The 10702-nt window shown below is 50.6% G+C and overlaps 1 protein-coding gene and 1 long non-coding RNA gene across 2 annotated transcripts in view; one reads left to right on the top strand and one right to left on the bottom strand.

The window, feature by feature from the left end:
• Nucleotides 1–10702, bottom strand: part of LOC121019944 (neuroendocrine secretory protein 55) — a 61958-nt gene that overhangs the window by 15876 nt on the left and 35380 nt on the right. The gene's annotated exons all lie outside the window — the stretch shown is intronic.
• LOC121019946 (uncharacterized) lies at nucleotides 544–9022 on the top strand. Its single transcript, XR_005785824.1, has 2 exons — nucleotides 544–2323; nucleotides 5984–9022. It is a non-coding gene; the product is annotated as an uncharacterized LOC121019946 (long non-coding RNA).

Below are 10702 nucleotides of genomic sequence, written 5' to 3'. Positions count from 1 at the left end.
CCGCCGTCGCACACTTTGTACGCCGCCCAGGGCTACACCACTCACCGGTGGGCGGGGGGCGCGGGGGGCGCGGCGGCGCGGGGCGCGGGGCCGCCCAAGGCGGTGGGCGCCGGACCCCGCCTCCCAGACCTGCCTCCCAATTTTCGGTGAGTGGTGTAGCCCTGGGCGGCGTACAAAGTGTGCGACGGCGGCGCTTACCCCTGTTGCGCGCCTCCTTACCTCCAGTTTCCCGGTTAGCGCGCGCGGGGACCGCCACCCCACCCCTCCCTTCCCCGGCGGCGCGTGCCCGTGGAGCTAGGTGTCGGCAAGACTAATTAATCGCGACGCCTGGAAAGGGTTTCGCTCTTGCGGTGATAGGCGCTGTGCGAGCGCAAAGCCAGCCCTACCGCCAAGGAGCAGGAGGCGGGCGGCGCGCCGGCGACGAGCGCGCGAGAGCCTGAGCGGCGGTGGCCGGAGGCCGCAGAGTTGGTGCGCGGCGGCGGCGTCCTCCCAGGCTGGAGGGGTGGAGGGCCAAGGGGTGTCCTGGAGGCCCGCGGCCCGGCCCGGGCACTGCGGGGGAGCCCCTGCAACAGACGGAGAAGTAGTTTATTGACCACGAATTTGTTGGAAAACTCTCAAGTGTCCCCACCCCAGGACGTGGTAGGAGCGCACTGGGGTTCAGGGCAGCGACGCTAAAGTTCCTCAGAGCCGTCGCTCACTTTTCCTGGGACCCTGGATGAGTCACTTGCTGCCACACGGGTGTCTGCTTGGGTACAGTTCATTCTTTCATTCATTCATTCGTCCATTCAACAGGTGGTCGGGCCATGTGGCCCACCTGGCGCCCAGGTGATAAGGCTAATAAGACTCGGCGACTGCCTTGGGTGTGTGGCCGGCCTACCTGCCAGGAAACCCAGATGGGCAAAGTGGTCATGAAACTCTCTCCCTTACTTTTGGCCTTATCTGACTTTCTCAACAGTCAGGAAAGCGTGGGGTGGCTAGGGAAAAAGGAAGGAAGGAAGCCCACCTGTAAACGGAAACACGCTTACCATACCTAGGGGTACCGGGAGGGGTGGGGGCTGTGGATCCTTCCAGAGGCCTTGAGTACACTGTCTGTAACATTCTAAGTTTTCTTTGAAAGCAGAAGGACACTGTTAACCATTCAACTGAACTACTGAAATCCCCCTTTGCCGAAAAGTAAGAAGAGGTGGAGAGAAGGAGAGGTTACCTATTATTTCTCTTGGCCCCATCAGGTAACACCTCTATCCCTGCTCTACAAGGCCCCCCCCCCCCTTTTTTTTTTGGCTCTGAAAGACAACAGAGGGCAACGCACGCTAAAGACCCTGGGCACGAAGAACAGGAAGCAAAAGCCGCTCCGGACCCTCATAACCTGCAGCTGCTAGGCCTCCGAGGGCCTCCGACCTTCTCCAACCTCCGCGAACTGCTGAGCACGCCTTCCCACCGCACACGCACGCAGACGGAGCCACGTCTCCCATGACACTTCCGGCTGCGGCCTGGCCTCCCTTCCACCCCAAAATGCACCTTCTTCTGAAAAGAGCTCCAAAGAGATATGTTGGAGGTTAATGCTTTTCCCCTAAACCCAAGTGGATGAAGATGGTAAAGGGATAGACCCAAATGCGCCTAGAGGCCGCTTGGACTGGAAGGCCTCACGGGCAAGGATTCCGCGGCTTTTTGAAGGGGTCACGGCTCACTCACAATCATTCACCGACTAGCCCCGAAACGACTGGTTATCTTCCCCTATTCAATAAAAACTTCTTGATTGAATTCGACGAACTGATTGCCATTTTTGAAAACTGGCAAAGACGGATAAGGAGGAGGAACAGGCCAGAAGTTTCTGTTACGCTCCATTTGTTCAAAAGCATCTTCCTTCCTGCTTCTGATGTGGCAAAACACAAATACACTGTATTTAAGAGGAACAAGATAAAGGGTAACCAATACAGACGGCCTCCATACTTCTGCCAATAGCTACACATCACTGGGGCGACTCTACTGCTGAGTCTTCTTATTTGGAAATCCTGGAGCTGGGTTAACGTCTCCCCCCTTCTCGATAAACATCACACCTGAACTCTGAAAGGGGTGAAGCTGTCCCATGTCACACACAGACACATATTCCAGGCAAAGGCACAATGGGGGCTATTGTCCCAGAAACGTATCCAGCAAGGTCAGGGCTTCACTCATTTCGACTTCTAACCCAGCAGGCCACCCTCCAGGAGTTTTTGTTTTGTTTCGGCATAGGCTTCACCTATATAGCGTTGTGGCCGCTGGCGGACACACAAGGCATTTACTTTGTAAATAAATGACAGCAGGTGGAATCAAGGGTTTACAGGTAAGCAAATGGCACCGAGCGCCCTGAAACACAAGCTCGTTGTGGTCTGTCCGGCTTTCTGTTTTCACCCAACACAAACGGAAAGACGAGATTTTACTTAATTGGTGTGGTGAGCTGACACCGGCTATAGTTTTCCGTCTCGCATTTGACCTACCCCTGGCCTTAAAAGTTTTAATTTTTAAAAAGGGCTTTCACATTTGGAGGCCACCATGCGTGACCTTTTCATATGAATTAGTAATTTATTCTAATAGGTCGTTGCCATTTTAAGGACCTGGTTTACGCTTTGAAAATACAAGCGATCCATTAGCATAATTCTTGGAACAGCTCAGACTAGAGTTTTGTTTTGTTTTGTTTTGTTTTCTTTTTAATGGAGGGGGCCTCTCGTTTGGCTCAGGGAGAGATGGAGGTCGTAGAAACTTCAGGCTCCAGAGAGGAGCAAAGGACCAGAATGTCCCAGGCATCAAACGTCCAGGGAGGGCACAGGTCCCTGGCTCAGGTGACCTGCTTCCTTCCAAAGCCAGCAAATTGGGATGACGCACCCTTAACCTAAAACACGAGGTCTCCTAATGATACAACTGGGTGAGACAGACGCTGTCACATGCTACCCAGAGCGACGGCCTAGCGACAGGTCCTTCCAACGCCACATTTGACGGCGAATTCACGTGTCCGAGTTTGAGTTTTGTGGTCTTGTAAGCTTCGTATTTACGGATGGATGTGTTCCTTGGCTCTTTTACATTTTCCTGTCTGAGCAAGAATGCCTTGTCTGCTTTTAGAAGCAACAGACTCACTATAGCTCGGAATCGTGAAAACATTGTTACACTTAAATGATGTAACTCAGTTTTTGGACAAGGGTGTTCTTGGCCTTTCATCAGCTGGGGTCATGGAAAGAGCCCAGAGAAAATATAATAATATTTTAATAGCCTAGGAAACAATAAATAGGTTTCCACTGAAACAGAAACCTCAGCTATAAGATTTTAATAGCATTTAACGCCTCCACACAGTGTTTTCGGTAAGGCACCTTCTGCGCTTTATTTAAGTAGAATCAAATTGTTGCAAATGGATGTGACGTGAAGCCTGTACCGTACAGATGTTGAAAGTGCTGCACAAAACCCAGGGAATCCCTGCTAAGAGGTTCTATCGCTTATGGCCATAAAGTTCTCAAAATCTAACCTAGCGATGCCCCAGGGCATTTTTTCTTGTCATATTCCCTAGTTAGTGACTTCAATCACAATGTACTTCTCAACTTGCGTTCTAGATGACACATGATGTTCAAGTTAGTAAAACTTCACCTCAGAAGATTCGAAGTCAAAGAATTAACTACCTGCCACATGAACTTTCCCTCTTTAGTTTCCGCTGACTAATTCCAAAACAATCTGTTTCAAATGTAAAACACAGCTAATCCAAACGGACTGTGAGGAGCACCCTGGCCAAAGTGTTTGGACCCAATTCCTCGAGCCAGTGCGTTAAGACGCCATTCAAGCATCTATGGTAGACCACGGTGCACAACTGTGAAGGCACCTGGGATTTTCTGCACCTTCATGGAACTTTTTGGACTCTTGATGAGTGGGTCTCATTTACGAGGGGAGCTTTCTGGTCTCCACGGATGCCCAGTCGCCAAGGCTGTTAGTGCCTTCCTCCCAACATCCCCAAGAGTCCCAGAGTGGTTGGGAGTAGACTTTTAACAAAGCCACCACTGACCTTAAAAGGCGGAACCGGTCAAAAGGAGACTATATGCTTTACTCTGTTCCTTTTATTTTTTTTAAGTTTATTTATTTATTTTGAGAGAGAGAGAGATACCAAGAATGAGCAAGGGAGAGGCAGACAGTGAACCACGGAGCACCACATGGGACTTGATCCCGCGAACTGCGAGATATGACCTGAGCTGAAATCCGAGGACCCCACTCCTCTGTTCCTTTTAAAACTTAAATCTAGGGGGCTCCTGGGTGGCTCAGTCGGTTAAGCGCCGGACTTCAGCTCAGGTCATGATCTCACTGTTGGTGGGTTCAAGCCCTGTGTCGGGCTCTGTGCTGACAGCCCCGAGCCTGGAGCCTGCTTCGGACTTTGTGTCTCCCTCTTTCTCTGCCCCTCCCCAGCTCGTGCTCACTCTCTCTCTCTCTCTCTCAAATAAATAAACATTAAAAAAAAAAAATTTAAACTTATATCTAAATAAAATGATACCCATGGTAGCCTTGACTGAAGATTCTAGAGGGACACGCTTTGGACTTGGGGCACAATGACATCAAACAGAGACCCATGGATCCACTGACTGGAGTTTTTTCTTGAGGGCCAAGGTAATGGCAACGCCTGTGGCTTAGAGCTTTTGCGTTGGCCATGAGGATGGAGACTCATCCAGGATGGGGAGTGATGGAAGGAGGGCCGGCTAACTTCTGTTTTCATTTTCGAGGTGCCTTATTTAAGTGACATTTTGATCCAACATCTTACTAAACAAGTATCGACAGGAAGAAACAAAAAGCCAGTTGGCCCAATCGATAGAGTGGCATCCTAATAAGACCTCCTCAGATTTTAAAGATTTTAGGTTTTTGCCATCACGTTCAATTCTTCAAATTTAGCCCCCTATAATTAAGAGTTTAGACAGTCAAACACTCTGGCTTCACCGGGTAATAAGTTTCCTTTCGTTAAATGCTGCTTTGGCTTTACCTATGTACCAATGCAACGACTTCGAGATACAAGTTTTCCATCTCGGGTTTTACTTGATCGACCTACCAACGGAACGTCGGCGACCCCTTTCAAACAGCCTTGCAACTACTGACCAGCCTGTGTTTCAGATGCCCGAGGTTCCGGCCAGGCCTGGGCGCTGGCCTTCCCCGCTGGAACCCCTCCCAAGGCTCACTTCTACCTGCTGTTGGTAAACCCTGAATTAAGCAATTAATGGCACATAATTAGTCACGTGTCTACTTCATCTAGGAATGGGTCTGCCTTTTCATCTTCTTGGGTTTGCCCACACACGTTGAGACTGAATTAGAAAAAAATGTGTAATTATACTTCAGGTCCACCTATCTGCCCGGGTTTTTATTTTGAGGGGGCACAAGCAGCCTGGCTCCCAGACGGGGAAGGCGGCCTTCTGCTTTGCACTGAGGCTCCAAGCAAGCCCCAGCTCTCCTCCCGGCTGCCCCCCTCCCCTTCCCCCCAATCTCCATTCAGCCACCATTTGGTGAGATGCCCAGGCTGCACCCCCCCCCGACACCCTCCCTGGGGTGCTGGGGTCTGCAGGGGTGCACCGCGCCCCGCCGGCCTGGCGGGAGCTCGCTCAACAGCAGCACAGCCCTATTGGCACGGTGGCTTCCCCAGGTCTTTGCCGACCACTGCAAGTTAGGAGGAGAAAACCATTTGGCCAAAGCATCGGCCATTTGCCCCCGGTCTGGGGATCAGATGAAGAGGAGAGCTTTCCACGAGCTCCAGACCTCAGTTCTACCCGCAGCCGCGTCTCGGGGGTCTCTGCACGCCGCCCGGGCTGTGAAAGCTGCTGGGCAGCTTTCTTGAACATTCCTGCCTCTCCGTTGCCTGAGTCCCTACTACCTTCTCAGATTACGGGCCCCTTTTGTGCTAATTACGCTGAAAAAATTGAAAGAATGTCGCTGACTTTACAAAGAACACAAAGCAGGATTGCCTTAAAACCTAAATATAGCCGATTTCTTTCAGGAGGCGCACAACTCAGCTTTCACGACTTGTACTGCGTAGATTAATTGCAGATGGCCCGTTCATTTATGAAGACCCAGGTGACAGAAGGGCCCAGCGATCGGGAGGACAAACTGCTTTGGGGGTCCATTTACATAAAATGAGAAGATCGGATTATTGATGAACCCCCCCCACCCCTCCCCACCCCCACACTTCCTTAATTGTAAATTATGACTTGCCAACGATCGCAGGCTAATGGAAGCGACCGCGGAAAGAAAGGAAGTTGGCCACCTGGAGAAAGCAATACCTGTACTGTGCAGGTAAAGGCATCGATGAAATGAAAGTCTAACTTCTCCCCCCTCCCCACCCCGGGGGAAGGCGGTGGCTGCAGCACGGCGAGAGGATGCGGGCTCCACTGCCCCCGTTCTCCCCTATGTGGGAAGCGACTTGGGAAGGACGAGCTATCCCTGCAAAGCCAAGGGAGCTATGGGTTAGACCGCCCCCCCTCCCCACCCCTGACGCTCTGAAATCCCCTAAGGGTTAATAGGTGAACAGTAGCAGCTTGGAATGATTTATTTTTCTAAGGAACATTAAATACTGAATTGCTCAGGCTGAAATAATGCCACAGCTGTGCCCCGCAGGGCTGGATTTTGGACACCGGCTCGAGTGACAGGTGTACTTAATGAATGCCCAGCTTGGCTGAAGTGGTGCCCCACTCAGATTTTCCCCACCGATTAATTGGTAGGGGACTCTGGAGCCAGCCAGGAAAGTGCCTTTCGCCACAGACACAGAAGACCATGTGTGCTCAGCCATCAACAAAAACGCCAGCCTCGGGGTGGCGGGGGGGGGTGGCGCGCGGAAAATGGAGGCATTGCTCCCTGAACATAAAACAAGAAAATCCGGACCCTGGAAGGTGGGGGAAAAACAAGGTGGGAGCCGAGAGAACTGATCAGGACCAAACCCTTCCAGGTTTTCAAGCAAACAGGTCTGTCCTATAACCGCCTCTTGGAGGGTTTTAGCAACCGAAGCGAGCCCGGGATTCTAGGAGACGTGTCACCAAAATTGGTATTATTAGAGGAAGTGGCACCAAGCTAGAAACACGGAGTCTAACCTGCAACATACTAATTATACCTATTTCTACCCCAGGGTTGCAGTGACCTAACGCCAAGAAATGAAATCTCTAGAAAACTAGCCCTTCACGTGTACGAGACGCAAACACCTTGGGGGTGGGGGCCGCGGGGCATCGGCTCCACGGAGTCCGTGGGTCCCCTCTGGGGTGAGAAGTCAGCGGTCACCTGCGAAGGCAGCGGATTTTCATGGGAACTTGGCAGCAGTGGAGGAAGCCAAGTAAGGCTCTAGACCAAACCTTGGGCGTTCTGGGCTGATGTCAGCATGCTGGTTAGAGGGCCACTCTGGAATGTCAGTCTGGCCTGGGCACAGTTGACTACTCCCACGGGGTGTCCCGGACTACAGAGGGAAGGAAGGCGGCCAGGCTTTTTGTCGAGCCGACATGGATCCTTCACAAGGCTTTCCTTGGTCCGTCCCCCGTGTGCACTGGGCCCCTGTCTCTTGGCAAGATGGGGCTGATGGTAGGGGACCAGCTCCAGATGCTGCCACTTTGGAGACTGGTTCTAGTAACGCTGCTTCTAAGAAGACGGTGGAAGGTGTCGAGCGGCTGAAAGCAGCGTCAGGCTTTTTTGCTTCCTACCCTTCACAGGTAATCTCTGCCTCTTGAGCACCAGGATTCCCTTCATAATTGGCTCCCCAGAGCTGGATCCCACAGGGCAGAGCCGTGAAAGAACCTTTCCAAGGGAGCTGATGTAAAACTTAGTTGGGACCCAAAGACCTCTAATCCGCAAGTTAAATGGACACTTCGTTTACTCACAGCCACTAAAAGCATCCCCAAGTCTAGGAAAACCTAACTGACCCCCAATTCCTACTATGATGTTATTAACCCAGTGCCTCAGGGGGGCGCCCCAGAGCAGGGTAACTGAAAATCATTCTCAGCCTTAAAAGAGAGTCTCTTAGATGGTTTGCTATTAATTAGGTCAGTAAGCACTCTAAACACACCATTTCAATGGGCTGGCTGAATGCAAAATGTGGGAAAACCAAATTGTTGACTAACTGACGTGATCCCCAAGGACACTTCATGTTGGAATCTTAGATATAAAATACCTGTGTATTCCCTTTACCTTACGTGTTCTTAAATGTGCTAAATAAACGTGTTTTCCTCAACCTGGCGTAACGTCACCACGTTCTCTGCGAGATTTACTGACGGTACAGAAAGCAGAGGGGGGACTCGGTAAAAAGAAAGAGGAAAAAAGGACCAAAGGAGGGAAGCCTGCCGCAAAAAAAATCTCGTCTCTAAAATGGATGCCAAAGGCAGGAGATTTGGGGAGAGAAAACACGCGTCGCTTCTAAAACGTGTAAAGCCAAACAGCACGTCTTGCAAATGAAAAATTTTTTAAAAGCTATAGCGGCACGCAAACCCCAGGGAAACAAACGAGAAAAATCACTCTCACTTATCGTAATTGGACCCTTGCTTAACCTTCCTTCCACTACCTGGTAATTCTGTGAAATCACCCAGCTGTCACTCTCTTGCTTTCAGAAACGTGACATTGATTTGTCCGGCAAACACCCATTATTAGAATTCTGAGGTCTGCCTAATGGGGCTACTAATAAATCTAAGTCATCAATTTTTGACCTTTTTCTCCTGAAATTCGCGGTATGTGGTAAACTGCTGAAAACACATTTTCAAGGTTCTGTAACTCTGACATAAAAATAAAGGATCAAGGCTGGGGTGGTTCTGGGGGTTGGAGCACATCTGGGCTCTGTCCTGCGTGCGCCCCGGAGGGAAAGGAAGAAAGACAGGTTAGAGACAGTATCTGGGGGTAATAGCAATGCTCCGCTCTGGGCTGAGCTGTCTGCAAATAGAAATGAAATCCACAAGGCTGCAGCACACAAGGGAGGTGTGACAAGGCAGCCGGTACCCTTCCCCTGCCTCTCCTCATCCCCTTCCTCCTCCACCTGCCTGGCTGTTTACCGCATTGAAAGATCCGGGGGGGGGGGGGGGGGAAACACAACGTAGCCTGGAGAGTCTAAATTTGCTATCCACAGGAGAAAGAAAGACAAGGAGAGAAGACTGATGATCTTGTTCTAGTTTGGGGGACCGTGAGATAAAAGGAGGGGGGGTGTCAGCTTTTTTGAGAAACTGAATCATGGACATTTTTTTCTTTTTCCATAAAAGCTACATTTCTCATCCTTGTTATTATTTTTTTTTTTCCTGGTGGGACTGAGCTGGTTGTAACCTAAGGGAAAACAAGGGCAGGCGTGACTTCAGCTTCCTCTAAATTCTAAGATGGCTGCAGGCACCAGACAAATCTTGACCTCGATGATGATGTTGCCGAGAGCCAAGTCATAAAGATGTCTCTGGCACCAGCCTGCCTCCCCGAGCCGGGCTGTAAGGACCGGCTTGCCACTGCACCCCCAGCGTCCCTGTGCAGACTTCAGATGGCCACGGCAGAGAAAGCAGGACCCTCCAACACCTTGTTCATGCCCTGTCTTCCTCGTCCCTCAGAGCGCAACCTCGCTTCTACGGTCTCTCCCCTCTGGTTCCAAAAAATAAGTTGATCTACGGCATTTGGGCCGTGTTGGGGTGAAGTCAGGGTAGGTGGCTGGATGAGCTGTTTCCCTGAAATATTCAGGCAAACTGGCTGTCTGTAGACGAAACAACCAGATGCCTTTTCACAATTCCATTTTTGACCAAATCCTTTGGACGCTTCAGTGTGAAGAAGACAAAAACTCAAAAGTCAAGAAGGTCACCAGAAGAGACATTTGGGGGCAATAGGAAGTCATAGGATGGTGGAAGGCGTTCCATTTTCCTAGCAATGAAAATCCGAGTTTTCAGATTGTGGTGAGTGACTCAGAATTTGCCAGAACAGAGCCATAGCAGAAAGAATGGATGTTTTTAAGGCTTACATTGTTCCTGTTTATTTGGTGTTGCTGTGGCCAGAAAGTGGCTCGAGCCCTCCTTTTTAGCACTGTATAAAATGTAAATGGTCTAAATTAAGAAGCCATCTAATCCCAACCAATATTAATTCTGACGTGAAAAACGAGACCAATTCTCCAGATAGGATTATGACCACCATGGCTTGACATTAACCGATCACTTCACTGTGTTTCTCAAAAGAATAGGATGTTTTCCTTTTCCGAAGGGCCCGTTTCTTTCAAAGAGGGGATGAAATCCTCACTCTGTCCCTCTTCTGACGTTGGAAAGGCACAGTCTCCTACAGTGGGCTAGCCTGGACCGCCCCCCCCCCCCCGCCCCCCGCCAGCTTCTGTATCTTATCTGTTTTCTTTTTCTCCTCCAAGCCATAAAATAAAATACCAAACTACCCCAAGGTTTGTAAGTCAAGATGCTGTCCTGGAATGTTTCTCCTTGCAGACGAAACTGCCGGCTCCTAATATTATTTTCCAAGCAAAAAAGGGAGGGGAATGGGTTTCAGCATATTTTTCTAACGTTCTCCCCTCAACTGGCCCATTGAAATCAGCAGGATCATGGCGCCTCCACGATCCATCTCTGCAGCGGGCAGAAGCGCCGCGTGTCTAGCTAGAGCAAGGATTTGCATCTCGGCTTGGGGAGACCGCGCTTGTTCCAGGGGAAGGAGGCATCTCAGCCCAGCCTGCAGTGCCGCCTCACCGTTTCCAGACCGCCGGCCCCTCCTCTAAGATTCTGCACATGTT

The sequence above is a fragment of the Herpailurus yagouaroundi genome, unplaced genomic scaffold, assembly GCF_014898765.1.
Source record: "Herpailurus yagouaroundi ecotype Mexico unplaced genomic scaffold, PumYag 246, whole genome shotgun sequence".
Classification (NCBI taxonomy): domain Eukaryota; kingdom Metazoa; phylum Chordata; class Mammalia; order Carnivora; family Felidae; genus Herpailurus; species Herpailurus yagouaroundi.
Note: the sequence above shows the minus strand (reverse complement) of the source record. Positions and strands in the feature narration are given on the sequence as shown.